Genomic DNA, 5657 nt, shown 5'->3' on the forward strand with positions numbered 1-5657 from the left:
CGGGAGCCGCCGTGGCCTGTCCTGCCCATGGCGCCCGGACACCAGGGGCTGTGCCACACAAGCCCAGCCAGGTGGGCTGACAGGGAGGGTCCTTCCTTTCCGTCGGCTGACTGAGCACCTACTGTGCGCAGGCCCCTGGGCCAGGTGGTGGGCGCAGGGTCAGGCTGCAGCCAGCGGGGCGCATGGGGGCTCGGGTGGGGCTGGCTCCAGAGGCGGGTGCAGAGCTGGGCTTCCTGCTGCTCCCCCGCCCCTCCCCGCCGTGTCACCTAGAACCCGTGACCTTGGGGAACCTCGAGTCTCCATTGCCAAATCGGGGTGCTCACGGGGCCCCAAAGGCTCCCCGAGGCAGCTTTCTCTTCTGCTCTCAGACCTCAGCCCCCTGGTGGCTGCTGCCTCACTCCGGAGGGTAACCGTTAATGAAGCGTTCCACAGACGCCTGGGCCTCCAGCGCCCTGGCCGGGTCACCCAGCACCTGAGAGTCCAGCCTCCATGCAGAGCTCAGGTTTATCTAAGCGAGACCAAAGAGGCCCCATATTCTAGTTCTTCTCGCTCTTTTCTGAGACAGAAAGAAACCACCCAGGAGGCCACAGCTATGCTGGTCTCTGCCAGCTTCCAGCGTAATTAGGAACCTTCCAGGCGGCGTTCGCGGGCCGGGTTCCCTGATCCTGGGAGGACTCTAGGCGTCTGGGGAGGAAGTGCCTGCGCTCGGCCTCGGCTCCCGGCTCCCGCTCAGCAGCTGTGGCTCCAGGGAGCGAGGGCCGGGCTGGTGGCTGACTGATCCCCTGACTGTAGGTTGGGGTCGTTAGACCCAAATCTGTAACAGGCCGGCCGTTGGATTTTATTTATTTATTAGTCCTCATCTGGGGACGTGGGGAAGGGAGAGGAGAGAGAGAGAAACGTCAATGATGTGCGAGAACAATATCTGTGGGCCTCCTGCACGCCCCCTGCTGGGCACCGAGCCCTCATCCTGGCCCCTGCCCTGACCGGGAACCCACCGGCGGCCTTTGGGTGCACAGCGCGAGGCCCAACCCGTTGAGCCGTCAAATTGGACTTGGAAAGAGGGAGATGCTCCCAGCAGGTCGTTGGTTCCTGGAGGCAGAGCCTGAGGGGGGTTCAGGGCCGAATGGGGAGGCTCTCAGACACTGGAGGGGGAGAGGGGAGTGGACAGGGTGGGGGAGAGCCGTGTGAAGAGCCCCTTAGATGTGGTCCCCCTAAGGCCCAGGACAGCTGCCCCCGCCCCCCACTTTGACTTCAGGGCCCGGCACAGGGACCTCCCACTGGAGGAGAGCACAGGACAAATATTGGCGCGGAGCGGCCGGGTGCGGAAGGGGGTCAGGCCCCCCCATCCCCACCCTCCACCCCCGCTGGGAAGACCCGGGGGCAGGTGGGGTGGGCTGACACGTGGCTGCAGCTGAGGCCTGGCTGGTCTCATGGGAAAGTTCTGACTTTTGGGGGCTCCATTCCTAAGTCGCCCCAGACTGTAGGACTGGGTGCTGACCATGTCTTCAGCCACCAGCCTGAGGCCCCACGGACAGTACGAGCTGAGTTGGCTGGGCCGGCCTGTGCCCACCCACGTGGGCAGCCCTTCCCCCGGGCAGTGCTGGGAGCGGGGACTGGTCCGAATGCTGCCATTTCACCCAGAGGATGTGCTCAGATGGTGCTGAAGCTGTGCTGGTCCCCAGACATTTTTTAAAATTAAGTCTATTTTTATTGATCTCAGAGGGAGAGAGAGAGAAGCATCCACGATGAGAAGGTCATGGATCGGCTGCCTCCTGCACGCCCCACACTGGGGATGAGCCTGCCACCCGGGCCTGTGCCCTGACGGAATTGAACTGTGACCTCCTGTTTCATAGGTCGATGCTCAACCACTGAGCCACGCCGGCCGGGGCCCCAGACATCCTTGAGGGCAGGACACACAGGCCTCCAGCAGCCCTGCAGCCTTCCTCCTGGGTAGCTGGGAGCTGGGCTTCCGGGCTGCGTCAGCTTCCAGGATCGGCTGGCAATGATGAGAGAGAATCATTGATTGGCTGCCTCCTGTATGCACCCCACTGGGGAATGAGCCCACAACCTGGGAATTGAACTGTGACCTCCTGTTTCATAGGTCGATGCTCAACCACTGAGCCACGCCGGCCGGGGCCCCAGACATCCTTGAGGGCAGGACACACAGGCCTCCAGCAGCCCTGCAGCCTTCCTCCTGGGGAGCTGGGAGCTGGGCTTCCGGGCTGCGTCAGCTTCCAGGAGCGGCTGGGCTGGGCCCTGCCAGGGCGTGGCGGGCACAGGGCAGCCGCAGGGCTGGCGTGGTATGCACTCTGGAGGTCAGTGTGGGGGACACACACTGCCCCATTGTGGCCGTCACACTCCTGGCCAGCCGGAGGGGTGTGCCGCCTGGGCATTCCTCGGAGGTGGAGGCGGTGGGGAAGGGGCGGGCCACCGCCCGGGCATAATTGGGGGAGGCGGGCCTGGGTGTTTACTGCGGCTGAGTTTTGAGTCAACAAGGTTTCAAGGTGACCTCGGCTTTGCAGCCCAGGAGCAGGTGCCTGAGGACTGGGGGGGTGGGGCGCCCTGGCGGCCTGGGGCTGACTCATGTACCAGCTGAACCTCACAGCTTCTCGCCTGCTGCCGAGCAGGGACCCAGTGGAGCCAGAGCGCAGAGCAGGGGGCTGGTGCCCTCAGCCCCTCATTGAGGTCAGGGGGGCTCATCTGAAGCCCTGGTGCCCCTTCCAGGCCAAGCCGGGTCTGCAATGGCCCGGACACTGTCCTGTGTGCCATGAAGTCAGACAGGACCATCCAGGCAGCAGGGAGGCCCACGCTGACCCAGGAGATTTCTGTCCTGTTTGCACCTGCGCTCCCAGCCTCCAGCTCCCGAGACAGTGGTGCCTGCTCAGGGTCAGCCTGTGGGGCGCAGGCGTGAGGTCCTCAGCGTCAGCCTGTGGGGTGCAGGCGTGAGGTCCTGTGTCACCTCAGGGTCAGCCTGTGGGGCGCAGGCGTGAGGTCCTCAGCGTCAGCCTGTGGGGTGCAGGCGTGAGGTCCTGTGTCACCTCAGCGTCAGCCTGCGGGGCACAGGTGTGAGGTCCCATGTCCCCATGACCATTCGCAGCCCTTTGGGCTGAGGTTCCTGGAGAGGACTGAGGTCGGGTGGTGTGATTTATAGCAGAGTCCCATCGCCATCTGTGGGGTCCCCCCCACTTCTGCGGGCGACACAGACCCCTCGGGTGTTTCTGAGTGCCACGCGCCTCCTGGCCACGCTTGCTTGGGACCTTGCTGCCTGGGCGGCTGGGGCGGTGGCCCGGGACACAGGCCGGCGTCGGGGTGAGTTCCCTGTCTGGGCTGGGCCCTCTTTCCTGCGTCCGACCCAGTTCTGTCCCGGCTCAGGTCTGGGCCAGTCGCTCGGGACAGTGGCTGGGAGGCAGAAGGGGCCTCCAAAACACCCCCCCCCCCCACCCCCCCCCCCCCCCGCTCCCCATCGCAGGCCTCTGGGGCTTCTGCCCACCAGCCTCAGAGCATGTTCTGACCTGGGATCCTCTATTTTGCATGAGAAGCCGCCGGCGCCTTCTGCCGTGTGGGGGGAGGGCATATACTCTCTGTGGACTCAGCGGAGGGGGTGGGGGCTCGCTGAACCCCCGTGGCCCACGTCGGGGCTGCAGCCGGGCTCCTGTCTCACCTGGGCTGGCCTCTGGGGTCTTGGAGGTCTAATCGGGGGCCCAGCCCTTCTCGATCCCAGTGCTTTTCCCCGGGGCCCCCCGCCCCCCAACCCCAGGCTTCACCTTTCTGGTTGATCAGAAGATTCCCAGCCAAGCCACCGGAACAGCGCCCCCGTGGCACTCAGAAACAAGGCACCTCCCGGGAGAGGCTTTTACTTCCCGGTCCCCGAACTGTTCCCTGCGGCGGCCAGCTTGCCGGGATAGCGGTGGTCAGCTTCCGTTCGAGGGACACAGACGTGGGCTGAGAGAGGACTGGCCCTCAGGAGCCTGTGGCCTCGGCCTGGGCGGCGTGCGGTGCGCAGGTCCCGCCCGCACCTCTCTCCCGTGGTCCCTGGAAGGTCTGCCCTGCTCTGGTCCTGGGGGGACCTCCGGCCGGGCGCGCGCCCCTGGCTGGCAGCCCTCTGCTGGGAAAACCGACGTCTGACTCAGCCACATGTGCGCCATGTGGCCCTGCCCCGTCGTGAGCAATTGGGCCCAGCACCCCGGGGTGGCATTCAGGCTGTGCCCGCTGCGCAGGCAGGTCCCACACAGAGGCAGCAGTGTGTAGGGGGACGGGGTTCTTTTTAAACTCAGGGAGCAAAGATAATGAGCTGTGAAAATGCGGGGCCCTTTTTAAAGACTTCTGGATTTCAAGATGGCAAAAGCAGCACATTCTCCACACCTGGGGTCCCTCTGAGCCGGCCCATGAGGCCAGCCCTGTACCAGGAGCTCTCGTCAGTGCACCCTCTTGCTGAGGCCTCTGACAGAGGAGGCAGCCGGCCTGGGGGGTGGGGGGGCTAAGGGGTCTGCCCGAGGCCCTCCTGCTGAGCCCTGCTTCGCCCTGAGTGCTGTCGGAGGCCTGGAGCCTCCTCCCGGAGCGCCAGCATCTCAGCATCTCAGGCGGGGCCCGTTCCCGTGGAAACCAGCTCGCTGCTGGCTGGTAGAACCGCTGAGAAAGCGGGTGAAGGTGGGAGCTTTTCTCTCCCACTTTCCCCCCCCCCCCCCCCCCCCCCCCCGATCTGGGCCAGTGGGTGGGGTGGGCATTGTGCCCCTTTGTGCAGCAGCGCAGCTGGCGTGTTTCCATTTGCGTCAGTAGATTCACTGCAGAATGTTCTTCCAGTGGCTCAAGAGCCTCCCTTGTCTGCAAGGCCTGCGTGGAGCCGCGGCGGAGGGTTGGGGTGACCTCCTCTCAGCTGAACCGTGTGGGAGGCACAGTCCCGGGGCTGGAGCTGTGCGCGCACCCGAAAGCGTCTTCGTCAGATAAACCCCAGACGTGGGATTGCCCGAAGGCATCGGTTCCTTTAGATCAGGTCGCCCTTCGGAAAGGTGCCCGAGGGCTTGGAGCCTGCCCCTGCGGCCTCCCCAGAAGTGGGCGCTGCCAAGCCTGTGCCCTTTGCCACTTTGTGGGGGACTCACTGAATTTTGTTTTTTAAAAAAATGTGTTTTTAATTCAGAGAGGAAGGGAGAGGGGGAGAGAAACATCCATGATGAGAGAATCACAGATCGGCTGCCTCCTGCACACCTCCTACTGGGGATGGAGCCCGCACTGGGCCTGTGCCCTGACAGGGAATCAAAGCCGGACCTCCTGGGTCACAGGTCCACGCTCAGCCCCTGCGCCCGCGGCCGGGCTCTCGCATCTCAGCACGTACTGTGGGCCCAGGCCTGTCTTCCCGAGGGAGTGGCCGACGGCCCCTTCTCCTTCCAGACGATGGAGGAGCCCAGGGTTTGGGTGGTCTGCCCCCGCCTGGCGGGCATGGGCCTGGCTCGGGGGGCCGGGGTCCCTGGGTTCCGGGAGGGGGCGTGACCCTTGGTAACCCGCGTGTGTTTCGCCCACAGAACTGCCAGACCTTCAGCAGCCTGAGCTGCCTGAGCTCCGGGACTGAGGACCGCGGCCCCCGCAGCCCCTTCGCCCTCCACGTCGGCAGCACCAGGTGGGCCGCCCTGTTCTCCGCCTCCGGGCCCGGGGGCAGGACCCCG

The sequence above is a fragment of the Myotis davidii genome, unplaced genomic scaffold (genome assembly GCF_000327345.1).
Source record: "Myotis davidii unplaced genomic scaffold, ASM32734v1 scaffold72, whole genome shotgun sequence".
Classification (NCBI taxonomy): Eukaryota; Metazoa; Chordata; class Mammalia; order Chiroptera; family Vespertilionidae; genus Myotis; species Myotis davidii.